The sequence below is a fragment of the Rhea americana genome, unplaced genomic scaffold (assembly GCF_003343005.1).
Source record: "Rhea americana isolate MKP2758 unplaced genomic scaffold, rheAme1 scaffold_59, whole genome shotgun sequence".
Lineage (NCBI taxonomy): Eukaryota > Metazoa > Chordata > Aves > Rheiformes > Rheidae > Rhea > Rhea americana.
The window spans coordinates 4,395,811-4,410,852 of record NW_028186745.1 but is presented as its reverse complement, the minus strand read 5'-3'; positions in this window follow the sequence as shown (position 1 = coordinate 4,410,852).

The following is a 15,042-nucleotide window of genomic DNA, read 5'->3' as shown; positions in this document are numbered from 1 at the left end:
ATCTTGTAAATAATTGAAATATTTCATAGTCAAATAAAGATAACTGATCTCACGTCTCCATTTATCTCAACTATCATCTCACTATATGCAACTAAAARTTTCTCAGACATGGAGCAGAAACCCTGTGGAGCTTACACCACTACCAGTGGAAAGCCTCATCTCACTCTGTGCTGCAAAGCGTTAACTTTCTGCTCATTGTAATGTTGATGTTATATAAAAAAAAAAATATTCTCTGTTTGCCCAAACATACTCATGCAGATGATTATATAAGGTTGTGCTAAGATGGCTTAAATAATCGTTTCCTAATGTCTGTTGAAAACAGACCAAAAATGGAGGCTTAAACATTTTCTTCAGTCTTTGATACAAGTTGGGTTGCAGAGAAGRGAATGGTGGCTCACTACTGTGAATGTTAGGACATTAATTTCCTTTCTTTTCTTTCCTATTGAACTGGACATCTTTTGGTGATTTTATTCACCCCAAGTAAGTCTTTTGCCTGTTGCAAACGCATGAGTTTGTTTTGTTGGAAGTGGCATAAGAGCGAGAATGTCAGATTATTCTTTCCAAGCGCATGATYGCCTTTGGACACACAGACAAGTTAATTGATGGTGTGGGGACACCTTGGAATGTGCTCCAGGTCTTGGGCCATGTGCTGGGCTAGAACAGACTCTGTTACAGAAAATTCGATGATGTTGTCAGGAGAAAATAAATATTTCGATTTTTTATTGAAAATTTTGAAAATAAGTAATCAGTTGCTTAGTTTGTTTCCAGAGATTTCTCTAAAAAAATGTAAAAGAATCCTTGTCTTAAACTATGAATGAAAAATTAATCTTTTCTTTCATTGTCTTCATTTACTCTTGGGTTTAGATGATTGATGTTTACAGGCAGAAATCTGAATTGTAAGTAAAATTAAATTTTTTTCTTGCTTTTAAAATAATTGCAATTTTCCTTGCCCGAGTTTACAGACTTTTAGACAGATCTATACAGCATGGATCTTATTTATTCTCGAAGTAGATGATGTTTACTCAGGTACTGTGGCTTTGAGCCTYTGCTCTGCTAATGTAAGTATCAAATTCAAAGAGGCATAAATAGCCAACACTTGTTTAAGCAAAAGCTGTAAACTGTAATTGGTTAGAATAGTTCCCCATTTGTTAAATGCATACCAAAATTAAATGAATTAACTGAGRCCATTTCATTTTACAGTAGTACTGAAACAGCACTGGGTATAGGAGTTACATTAATTAGGCTGCATCTACCTTAATGTTTCAGTACAAGTGAGGAAGGCCCTATTTTAAGTGAACATCCTTATTTTCCCCACTCTSTATGCACTGGTTCTCATCTTTGGGCTATCTTGGAGTGAACAGTCTGGATTCCTGCTGGATGAAACTAACCCAAAATCTGACTGAGTGCTCTCTATTCACATTTATATTTTCAGTCTGTGGGACCGGAATAGAACCAGTCTGAAGTAAAACCCACAAAAAAAGCATGTAGTATAGATGTCAATTGTTCAGTGCCGACTGTTTTAATATCTGCATCAGTTTTGGCTGCACGTGTAGATATATACTAAATACTGTGTATTTGCTGTAGCGTTAAGAATCCAGTATTGTGTGATTTAAAGGTTGTTTGATCTAAATTTTTATTTTTGTAATGAATGAAACTAGCAGTTAGCTAAGAGCTGTCTCATTTGTGGTTTTACTATAAATCAGTTCCTGTTCACACAAACAGTAAAGGAGTAAATGAAATTACTGCAGTAGGTAGACGTTATTAAGGAAACTCCCTGATGTATTATTGACAGTCTACAAGGTCTTAGGAACTTATGAATGCTTAAATTAGCTTTAGTTATTAGACAAAATGATGGCATGAACATACCATAATATAAGTCTATGGAGAGTGGATTTCACATGAAAGCTTGGACTGAAACATTGAAGTAGCTGTTTTATTGGATTTTTTTTTTCAAGTATACCTGAATTTTAACATCACATCAATTTTCATACTTCTATAGTCACTTCTTCATATATAGACATATGAATCTTACATATAAAATAAAAACATAGTTCAGCTGCACTACAGAAATAGAGTCATGCCTTCCATTTTAGAATACTGTAGAAGCTAAAGATGTCCTTCCTATTTTTATGACTATAATCTTCTATAAATATGTGTTATGAAGAACTGAACAGAATCATTACCTGCCTAGAAACCTTAATGGCATCTCAGATGCATGGAACTTTACAAGGTCTGCTCAGTATCATCCTGGTTGTTTAAACAGGTTTTGGTGTATTATATTCACAGTGCCCAATTTGATAACTATGTTGTGAGTATAAAGTCCCCTCAGTCTTTCTGCAGATAATGGAAAAAAAGAATCATTTACAGTGGATGATACCCAATTTAGGATGATGATAAGCCCATCTATGTTTTTCCTCCCCTCCACAYGCTGCAAGCATAAATCATGCACCTAGCACCTGGAAGGATGAGTATCAAGCTTACAGAAGATTTGTAGAGAGCCAATAATGGTAAGAGAGCATATGAASGGAATATTTTCATTATCAAGGAATTTCACTTATTCTTACTGTTCACAGATTATCACTGTATAATGTATAAATTTTTTATATAACCATGTTGCTGAGTGTGGTTCAATAGAGGTGCATATCAAGATAAATTCTTGCCATTAACAGTTTTCATCTGAACACATAAAGTGACAGGGACACGTAAAAGCAGCAGCTGATCTATGCAAAACACAGGTCCCAATGTCCCTAAAGGTTTTATCTCATTTTCATAACATTGCTAAAAATGAGGAAAAATGAAGAACTATGAGGAGAACGGAGAGCACAGGATTTTATGATCTGACAAGACTTTGAATACAATGTAACTGAAATAATTTGGGTGGATGGTGAGYGTTCCAGAAAATGGTTTTACTGTCTGAATGACAAATCGAGGATTACTTTAAGGTAATAGTTTTGTAGCTGAAAATACAGCATACGCTTGGATTTTGTGTCCTAGTACTCACTGAAACACAAGGAATTAGCAGTCTAACCATATGCTACAGTTTTCAGTGATTTGATTTAAGTCCCTTATTAGCAAGAGTGCTTAATACTCATAGATTCGGAATTGTGGCCCAGAAAGCCACCAAGACCTTCACAGTTCCAGTTCTACCAGCTCTAGTATTYTTCTCCCTTCAATTTTCTGGCTCTTCCYCCTGARTTTTTACAGATAAAGGACAACCTAYGGATATAACACTGCTCTAACATACAAAGTTAAACTTTTATCTTGCCTCTTTTCCTTCSCTTTTTAATAAATAGCACTATTCTTTTCATCTGTTGGTATTTAATTCCAGCTTGATGTTTGTTAAGGGAAGCCAAAAATTGCACTGTTGCAAATTGCAACTAGTTAAGTTCATACACTCACACTGGAGATCATTTCTCATGTAACCTGAACCAAAGGTATCTTYGCAGAAGTGCCATGCTGGAGACTGGAAAAGTGCTAGCACATGCCRTGATATGGTTCCTTTATTCTTACTTAGACATCTGCTCTTGACTATTGTGGGAAAGAAACCAGGCTTGATAGACTTTGGATTTGACTCAACACAATCATTTGTGTGTTCTTGTATACCTCAGAAGATGTAAATGCTAAGCACAGTATACGACAACTATCAGCATCTTTCGTGAGACTACAGAGAATCCTGAAATACCAACTTTATTTATAATAAGACTCATAAAATTCTACAGCAAAAATATCGGTAATTTCTCTACAGTTTCTAYTTCTTCGTGAACTTCAAGATACACAATACTTATCCTTTCTTGGGCTCAAAAGTGTGTGCAGCACAGTGACAGTATTTGTAAATTGTATTCCAACTATAGGTGCATTTTTGAACCATCTAAAATGATCTAGAGTATATGKTGTACATTGGAATAGCCTGTTTAATTAGCATTGCTGAAAAAAGGAAGAGTTAAACATCTATATACTGTGTAACGATATTAATTTTAAATTTAATTAAAGCAATAAATATTTTATCATCTTGAGATGGTACTTGTTTTTTTCTTCAGTGTTTGGCAGTTGCTGCAAATCTCTGCATCTTCTAGATTTATATTTTCATTGCATATTTACATATGCAACATATTTAAAGATATAAAATTGAATTTCCAGCACAAAGAGGAACTTTTATTTATAGATTCTAGTCACTGTAAGTCTGTAGCTATTTGGGCACATCTAAGTGCTAGAGAGTTTTAACCATTTAAGCAACATACCTTTCATAATACTTATCTCCTAAGACCAAATCCTGTACTTGCCATTAGACTTTTTTTTTTGTCAATTTGTTGGGTTTTACAAATGTCACACAAAGTCCAATAGGATCCTAACAAAGCCAAGTTGGCAGTGGCTGCAGTAGCGACTACAAGAAGGTTTAAGAAAGAAACTGTAAACATTTCCTCTTCCAGTCCTGTAGGTAGCTATGGGACATGAACAGAGCTTTGTATAAACTGCTYTTGTCCAGCAAGCAAAGAACATCAATCCTGAATTCAAGTTATGGTGTATCATCTTAGTGCCTCGGCGCCCCTTCTTCTATAGGTGTTTCCTTTGTAGAGTTGCAGCAGAAGATTCAGTTTGCCCTTTTTTACTTCTTTATAATTCCAACAGGCTTAAATGGGTTAAAATTGAAAGAACAAAAGCTAACTTTTGTAATAATAAAATTTTGTCTCCTCTGCTCTGCTCTGCCTTGCACTGCTGTCTGTCAAAAATAAAAAAAGACAAATATGCTAGAACAATTCTAGTGAAAAAGCAGATATTTTGTGTCAGTGAGATACTTAAGGTGGGTCATGATTAGACACCTAAATAGAACCATCATTTCATTTTGGGAAAAAGTCAAATTCAAAGTCTATGGCTTGGGCAAAAGAGCTGCTGCTTCTGCACCAGTGGACATAAATCCATGTATCAGTGCTTTTCCTTTATCTCTTTAAGCAGTCATATCTCTTTGTGATGGATGCCTTTGTTTTCCTCCAGCTGTCCAGTAGACTAGCTGATATATATTGCCATAGAACATCATCTCATTTTAAATAGAATTGAAGATATTCATCTTTGAATATAAGCCAGTATAATGTCACYGTGCAGGATTGCTCGTTCAGTCTTATTCTATGATGCTTCCCAGTCAAATATTAAAAATTACACACACTGAAAAAACTTACGCTGAAAATACTCCACATTCTGCAGGCAATACTTGTTGTAACGAGTGTATTTTCAGGTTTTATGCACCAAGAGACACTTTAAAGGTTATAAGGAAATCAGCAACTATGCACACTGTGGTCAAATAGAGATTTATGAGACATTAATTAGTTAATTTATTATATTCTATAAAATAGATTAGCCACCTGAGAGTAATCAGGGATTTCATGAGATAAAACATCAAATTTTAATCTGTTAGTTACTGACCTATTATACAAATCATCGTGGACAAGTAACTTGGGGCAGATTTTTTTTTGTTGTAGGAAAGGATGTTTTTTTGAACAATAGAAGATTCWTTATGCTGGAGTATTTCAACCACTGGGTAAGCTCAAATCTTTAATTTTTGGCAGGAAACATTTCATGACCTTTTTCTTAGCACCACAGAGGAGGAGTTCTTACAAGTTCTGACTGAACATGGACATGTCTGTTTTAGGTGCTCATACTTTCTCACCAAAGATTTGTRAGTTTAATGTGTGAAAAAGCTCAACAAGTTTAATAATCCAACATTTGAATTTGTGTTTTATAAACTTTATAGATAGTTTATGTGCCTCTACTCATTARAAGACACAATTTTGCCTTATTTTGAAGAAAATTGTTTCAAGGAATTTTAGAGATGTATTGGCACGAGCATATGTTTCTGAAATTCGTTTCTCTAAAAAATCCCGATATCTCAAAATTAAGAGGTTATTTAGACTTAAAATGCTAGATACAACCTCTATCATCYCCTTCATGAGGAAGAAAGATATTGGGAAACCTGCTTTTGACATTTCAAACTCTTAAATGATGCTTAATTTTTGTAAGAGTGTTGAAAGTTAAAGAGAGGAATAGAATACTTCTGCAGTTCTTTCTGTACCTCTGAAAAGATTACCCTTTCCCAGCGCCTTTGCAGTTAGAGTAGTATAGTTGCAATTTTCAGAAGCTTTTTTCTTCCATGCACTAAAAATAATTCAGTATTTTGGATCATTTTGTTTTTTGCTCCTTCKCTTTTTTTCTCATGTTCATATCAAGAGTCACTCTGATTGATGTAGTTTCTTTTACAAACCTCTTTATAAACATTTAACTGTTAATCTTTACTGCATTTAAGATTCATTCATTGACTGAGACTTTAGCTGTGTGAAGCTGGGTACCATTTGAGAAAAAGATACCTGACTTCAGATGTGTACATATATGTAACTGCAGCTGTTCTACACATTTAAAATTTCATTGTAGTCAGTTGAGATCTGGTCAATAAAATCAGTGTAGCTTAGAGGGCAATGCAGCTCYTTCTGAAATGATCCTGTTGGGTAGTTAAGTGAATGTCTGTGTAAGTTTCTTTGCCTGTATTGCCTAGGGGTGGTTTTCTCATGCAGGCATCTGTTGCCATCTGAGGTATCTCAGGGTACCTGAGACATCCTCATGCTGCTGGTGAGTGTGGCAGAACCAGTGGAGACTTAKTCCTCTCTGGAGCAACTGCTGAAGTCAAGGAGGGACACTTCTCCTGTGGCATATGCTTAGGCAGCTGAATCACACTCTCAAAAATGGATAATCAGATTACTATTTAGAGTTTCCTGACTACCACAGCAATGCTTAATCCACTGGTTAACACTGGCATCTACTAGTATTTATGTAAAAGTATATGACAGTTCTGCAGTAGAAGGATATCTATAAAGTATTGGACCGAAGCAAGAGCTACTAAYATTCTGGTTAAAGAATATTATTCCTCTTTAAGTGAAATGGACTTGTAGCTTTAGAGAAAGAGTTATGAGTTCTTATGAGGACATTTCCAGCATCTGGAAATGCTGGAAACATAATGTCCCTATGTTTCCATGGTTTTATATCCCTGACTTCATGCTAAAGCTGAGGGTACTGAAATTACAACCTATCTTGGTTTCCTAATTTGATAGTACAACTGCCRAGTCACTAGACTGGCTTTAGAGGATTTTGTACTTTGATTTTATTTTCTCTTTCGAAAAGTAAGGTGATGAATTACTCATGATATCAAGTAAATAAAACAGATGGAAACTTTTCTAATGTATACAGAAAGAAATGTCTGATTTTATTACTGTAAGCRTTCTGTCAGAATGTATTACCAAGGTTTATGTACAGATATTGAGTACTCCTGAAAATGTTACTTTAAAAGAAATGTAGGATTTACAATGTCATCAACTGAAGTCACTAGTTTCTATGATGTACATCATCTTGCAATGCTGGATTAGCAAYTTGTCTATTGTGTTATAAGAAATTGCTAAAATATTATTTTATGAGCAGAGATTGATTGTTTCAGATGCAGTCACGTTCAGTTAATAGGGCCATATTATATGTGGGTTTGTGTGTGTGTGGGTTTGTCTCTGTACGAGGTTGTAAGTGAAGAATGAYGGAGGAAAAAACCCTTTAGTTTCATCTTTTTAAACCAAAATAAAGCTGTTTGATGAATGACAATAAGATATCACACAAGTGCCAGTGTTACTAATTAGTAAGCTTTATAGGTTTTGATATATTCAGCAGTGTGACTTGTATTTGTGGCTAAAAATGAATACTAATGATCTGTGTAGTGTTACAGTACAGATAGCACATTGTCAAAAACTGTTATAAATGTAAAGTCTCATTTGTACAAAAYCTTTACGGACAAATAAATACAGCTGTAATTTTCAAATAAGTGTTTATCCTCTCACTTTTGTATGCAGAAGTCTAGTTCCAAATCTTGGTGTGGCTATTTTCATATGTAMGGGAGACATTCAACTTCAGTGTTCTTGGAGAACCCTCTCTACAGTCATATCTGGTATTTACTAGTTCATAAAACTTAGATCCAACTCTACTCCTACTACAGTTAATATCAACTTCCTCATTTAATATGATAGGTATGCATTTCACATTCCTTTCTGCTGTTAATGATTACTCTACCGAAAATAACTTCTGTTTTCTACTGGAGTATGGGCAAAATGTAATTGCAATAGTTTTCTTAAACAGTGAACTCAAGGATCTTTGTAAGCATTTGCACAAAATAACTATACATAAAGCTTATACATAAAATTATGTACAGTAAGAATACATTTTTGCCATAGCCAAAAATCATGGTGTTCTGTATTTTGTGCAAATCATCAGCTTTTTAATTTTCTGGAGCCTGAGTGAGTCGTGGGAGCAACCATATGTTAACTCCAAGGTGCAGTCATATATCTGACATTTAACCATTCACAAATAAAATACTTGACAAAACAGACAAATATAAAGATTTAGGAGAAATTGAATATAAAGTTGTTGAACTAGAATACATAAAGATACAGAGAGTAGAAGAAGACTCTAATTCCAAGTTTAGAGTTTCTTGATAATTTACATCTCTCATAGGCAAACATAGGACGATCAAAGATTCAGGCATGTCAGCCAACTGTCAACTGCCCTTCAAATGAGCAGTATGCTACCAAATTTTAAATACATCCACTGAGACTTTTAGCACCAAGATATTCTCAAGTTTTGTGATATTAACACATATCTGAGAATTATGTGTATCATATTTCAGTAAAATTACTTTAAAAATAATACTTTTTAGTTGAAAGCAGCATTCTAACTTCTGTAAGTCCAGGTTTTTCTGTCTTCAATCTTCATAAACCTTTGGGGGAGATTGATACAAAGAATAAAAGCAGTGAGAAAGAGATGACCTGGGAGGGAAGAAAAGATCTTACTTTTTGAGCATGTTGATTTAGGAGAGTAAATAATAGCTGAGAAGCAGAAGTAGACACAAGTCTGAAGGAACTAGAAGTCTCATGAAAAAYAGGAACCTTGCTAAGGATGTTCATGAATAAATTTTAAAGAGTAATGAGGAGAGACCAAGACAGCAAACCTCCAGGAAGTTGAGAAAAAAAGCTGTATTGGAAGTCTGTGAAACCTTGAGGAACTCAATCTAATGCAAGTTCCAGGAGTTCATATGGGAAGCTGGAAGATTAGAGGAAGAGGAGGAACTGACTAGGGTTTAAATATATGTGATCTCCATCACTCAGTGGATTAGGTTCAGCTCCCTAAAAACTCATTGATGTGTGACAACTAATTACAGATCTATTATTCAAAAAGTAATAAAGTAATAAAGACTTTTTAATATGAAATTAGATATGTGAGAGTGAGGCAGGCTGTCTTTCCTTCCTTTTGCTGTGGAATTTGCTTGGCTGATTCATACACACCTTTGATTAAATATGAAATAGTGCATTTTTTTGTATTTCCTGGAATGAAACAAAATATATTAGCCAACACTAAAAAAAAATCCCAAGCAAACCATTGTCTGTTAGATATTCTGCATTGCTAGACAGCAATGGGTGCATGCTGAGTGGGTGATAGAGTTAAATATTAAGATTCAGRTAGTGAAAAGAAGATAGCACTGATGAATGGAGATGAGTAAGAACTGTTACCTGTATAAAGAAGCTAGAAACTAACTGTCTTTGGAAAGAAAAAGTAAACAAGACTTCATTATCTTATAAGTTGMAGCAATACTTACCTTTTGTGGAAAGAACACAACTCATCTGCTGTTCTTGCTGCTAATACCATTACTCCTATCAATACTTATTTCTTGCATGTGTGCTCTTTGAAATCTGAACTGTATAAAGAAAAAGATGCTTTTCCATAAAGTAACATTAAGTAACACTCTCTCTTTGACAAGTAGGGATAAATCTTTCATTTCAAAGTCATATCCAGCACTTGTTTACTCATCAGTTTATAAATTCACATGTTGCTAGTCATATCTATCAGTATCTTCATCAGTGTACAGTGAACTATCTTGCAACTTACTTGTCTTTGGAAAGTACATGTTTTGTTACAAAAGATATGTCTCTGTATGGTTATGTTTTTAGTACAAAGTTAATTAGTGTTCTTGATATGAGCAAGATAGATCAGGCTGAGCATGCTCTACTTAATTAGCACTGGTTGCCTGCAATTATGAAGCAGCCCTTGGTGGAGGAAGTGGTCACTGACAAGTRAAATGGAACCAAATGTTCTAATTCCTCCCAGGCTGTGACCTGTGTCGCGTCTTTTATGCTATTCTAAAGCTGTTGCCTTCATAACTGTGTTTATAAAAGATTCTAATAATCTGCAGTGGACATTTTGCTACATTTTTATTGCTCCAGGAGGTATTATATTCTTTAGGATCCAATGCTTTGTTCTTGTGGTTATTCTGATTTCTTCTGAGTTCTTTGTCCTCAAAGGTTCTGCGGCTGAAAAACACCAAGTTGTTTTTTCTCTCAAACTCACTCAAAGAAAGTTTTTTATGAATGATGGGTTTTCTTCTTATTAATAAATGACTGGAGTCCACTCATTCAAGAAGCAACTCACTTCCCATGGCATGGTTCTATCTTGCAGCCAGTACTGCAAGAGCCAAGAGCACGTCTGAAGTATAGTGTGTGTCTAGAATAATTGTATGGGATATAGACTTTTAGCATAGTATTCATCACTAAGTCTCTCTGCAGTTTTCAAAAATGAGAAGCTGTATGTTGGAGAGAAGAAATCTGTGGCGAGCTTCCCTTGAGTACTGCAGGACTTTTCTTTTTTTAAACAGAGATAATACTTCAGAAAAATAGATTCAGTTTATTACTAGTCTTTTCTGTTCGTGAAAAAATATTACGAAGGTGATATCAGTCAGTTACAGTAGTTACAAATTTGGGCTCACGTTTCTATTAGGGGGTGAAGGGAAGAGGGAGCTTTCCTCTCYCTCCTCTGCCCCAGCGGGGAGCAACCAGAGCCCCAGAGAAGCCCAGGTGTGCCGTGTGGGCACCATTCACGATTGCATCTCCTTAGCTAAATAATTCATTCTGGTTAGAGGAATGTGGTGGAGGAAAATGATCTGTGTGAATAGAAACCTTTTTGTAGCCTTAAGTAAATGCTTGGCCAAATACGAGATTATTGGCGCTGTCATGGATATTTTTCATCAGATTAGAAAGRTTCAGAAGATAGGCAAGCAATTGATTTTCTTTTCAGAAGGTAATGTGTGCTGAATTGTATATAGTTTATTGGAGCATACGGTAAAAGTGTAGCAGGGAAAAATTAATGCCTTTGCTGCTCCTGAAAAAAGCCTTTGCTGCTTTTGGGTGCAAAGATGTCTTGATATTGGTAAGATTACTATATGATTAAAGTATTTATGAGAGAATATTTATTTCATATATGGTAAAGCCTCCTTATAAAAGAAAGGAGTCAACTGAAATAATTTTAAAGAGTCCTGTGATAACTGATGCTGACTATACTGATCCTGAGAAATGTCAGCTTTCAGTTGCTTCAGTGGGAAGTAAATGCACTCAGGATTTTAAGAGCAGCACAATTGCCAGGCACCATAAATATGAAGAAGAGATCTAGTGTATTTGAAGGTGCTAGTCTTTATTACTGATCACTTTATCATYTGGAATATTTTAAAAGGAAGATGTTCATTGATATGGGAAACTGCTGGAAGACTGTTGAAAACTTTGATATAATGACTAGGAAATACCTCACCTAAACGGGGTGAGTTAGAGGTYAGTTTGTCTGTGCTAAGCTACTTGAATAGAAATCTTTTATTGTCAATGAGAGAGACTAGAACTGTCAAAAGATAAATTAATTTTACTAATTTAGATACTTCAGCTCTTTATCTGCCTTGTCTTTTGCTCCTCTTTAAACAGCTGGAATGCTTGGACAAACAGGTTAGACTGTTAACAAATGACCTTTAACAAATAATAAATCACTTAAATATTCATAAAGTTAACTCAACTAATTTAGTAGCCTGAAAAATGATTAATTTTGAGTGCATCAGTGCAACTATATCTTTGCAGCCTACACATACTTGTTTTTTGGTTAGCTTCTACCACAGTGATACAAACTAAAATCAGATAGATTTTTAAAAAGGATATTTTCCTTCACTGATAATCCAAATGAAAATGTAATTTAAGAAAATTTATCAAACTGAAACAAATTAGAAGCATTAAAGGAAGCTTTAGTGCTTACTGTAAATCTGTTCTTATCTGTGGTAGCTGAAATAATTCCCTATTTAATTTGAAACTTGAAGTACAATGCCATAATGATAAGAAAAGAAGTGAAACTCATTTGGCTGGGAGATTTATGGTAAATTTACTGAAGTCTGGACATATGCTTTTATCTATTATAGATTGTACTTACTATTGGGACTTACAGTTGCTTAATTATTTACTCTGAAACATCCATTAATAGCCTGCATTTTTATTAAGAAGTCATTCTTTAAAAGTTCCCCAATTAGTAGTATGGATTTGTATTTATATGCTTGTTTTATTTTATAGCTCAGTGCATATTTATGATCTAATGCATATGAATAAAGTTTGGGAGATCTTTTAAATTTTTGAGAGGCTTATTTACATAGTATATTACAACAAAACAAAGATTGCAAGTTATATAAAGGCAACAGAGAAACACATCATTTTTGGTCTTTCCTAATAAGGATGCTTGTCATAAAATTCTAATAATGCTTGATTAACTTTTACTGGTAGTCATGCTATTTTTTTCCTGCCTGGAATGTAAAAGATATTTTCCACTTTAATTAGATATGATACTTTTCATTTTCAGATTTTATGGCATCATATTCATATAGACACATTCTTTGCAATGCTAAGCCAGTTTTATGGAAGTTTATAAATATCTTTTCTTCATCTGTATACTATAATTAGGAAGAAGAAATATATAGGCAAGCTGGCACTCTTCAAGGGTCTGACAATGCATAAAACACTRTCTTCTTGGAGCCAGGTCTGCTGTTTGCTTCCACGTTATCAGAGTTTTAGGCAAAGTAGCATATTTCTAGTGCACTTGAGGGTCTAATTAATCATTTATTTAAACCAKTACCATTTTCTATATAGTTAGATTRTAGCTAGTTAAGTGGTAACARTTTGTAACTATTTGGTGTAATACCTGAAACTAAGAATTGTGCTACCTGAAGTAGGTCTTTCTTTCTTTCTTTCTTTTTTTAATAGCATGTTATCCACTTGAATTACAATCTTCTAAGAATTTTTTTAATAGATGATAATGATAAAAATATGTAAGAAAAAAGCAAGAATATTGTGAAATACCGTCAGAAATCTTTTAGAAGACATACATATGCTGTCTTTTAGAAGAACAATAAGTACCATTTACTCATGCATAATTCCTCTTCTATAATATTTTGAGTTTACCTGTGTGGGGAAGGCAGAGACTCTGAGTTTACTGATTTTTCATGATAATAATCTGCTACCAATACCTTTCTCAGCTTTTCTCTTAGTCTCTTGTAAACCCCCCAAACCACARATGTATCACTCATCCCACTGTTTATTTAAGGAAGAAGAAGCGTATACTGACTGTACGTTCACATGTACAGTGGGAGAACTTGCCTTTTCTCTTCAGACTCCTGATCTAACTACTAAAAAAGAAAAGGTTCCTTTTAAAATAAATGGCAAAAGTCCAACGGCTTCAGTATAATTATGCTTTGGTAGTATTGTTCAGTACAAGCAAGTTTACCAGAATGTGACTTTTAATATCAAATTCACAGCTGTATATACTTGATATAGTACAAGTGATTCATTTTTACATTATGTATTTTATATTTTGTGTTAGTGAAAATGATTAACTGCTAATTTAACTCTAAATGAGTTTAACATTTATCCTAGGGGTATTACAGGTATTTTAGCCGATCCYATTTATCAGAGCATTTTGTATTTCTCTCTAGAGCATCTTCCTTCAAAAGGGATATCTRCTGGATTTCTGCATCATATCCAGCATCAATCACTTTGATTAGGGTCTCACTCCACAAACCCTACAGCTTTTCTTCTGTGGCAGCTCCATATGTTTGCTGCAGCTGTTACACTTTCTAGGCAGAATATGACTGTGCTCTGTTCATAGTTTGTTCCTCTGTCAAAAAGGCAAGAGATTATTCCTTTTTGCTTTGATTTGCCTTGAAATCAAGTTACTCGAAATATGACCTACAGTTGCCTCCAAAAACATACATGAAATTGCATCTACATTATCTTTGGATAACTATGACTCTGGAAAGTGCAMACCATTAAGATTTGTTCCAATAGAGCCATTAGCATATCGGGTCAAAGGAGTTTTACTACTGAAAAGGTTCCTCCAGGGAGATTTTCATCGTGAACCCAATGATGAAAGACCTAATGTCAGTTGCAGGCTAATTTGTTAATGGCTACAAACATGAAAYATACTCAGTTTTATTTATGATTTTACGGTTTCTGTCTTGGAAAAATATTTCTAATTTGTTGATTAATATTTTGTTATTTTGCAGTAAGGCAGGATGCAGAACTGCTATACAGTACACTGAACACAGTGCAAAAATACACCCTCTAGGAGATTCCGCTCTATTTGCAGAAAAGCTAAATATTTCTGTGAAGGACACCTCAAAGATCATCAGTTCATTATGGCTGTGTTAAAGAAATTCATACATCTCAGAAATGCAGAGAGCTGAAATTACTGAAATATGCATACATGTGAATGAAACTCCACACCAGTAAGGAGAACTGAATTTTTTGATTTCTGATCATCGGCTAAATTTAACAGTAGTCAATAATGTGAGAACTTCATTAGTCCTAAAAATACATGAGTTTGTCCACTAGCCAGGCATTGTTGTATCATTTCTTGTATATTTGTTGTATATTTGGTCAGTTGGCTACTGAGATAAATATATAATAGACCATTACATTTTGAAGGTCAAGGGCCCATTTTGCCCTTTTTAGAGATTTTGCATCTCTAAAATATGCTTTTAATTCAACTTGTAAAAACTGCAATTTGCTACATGTTTGACTGATGAGTATTTTTAAAAGTTCTGTGAGCCCACAAACAGAGTTTGACAAATAAGGTCTGCCACATAWGAATAAATGTTATATATTCACTGTAGCAGGGGTGGGA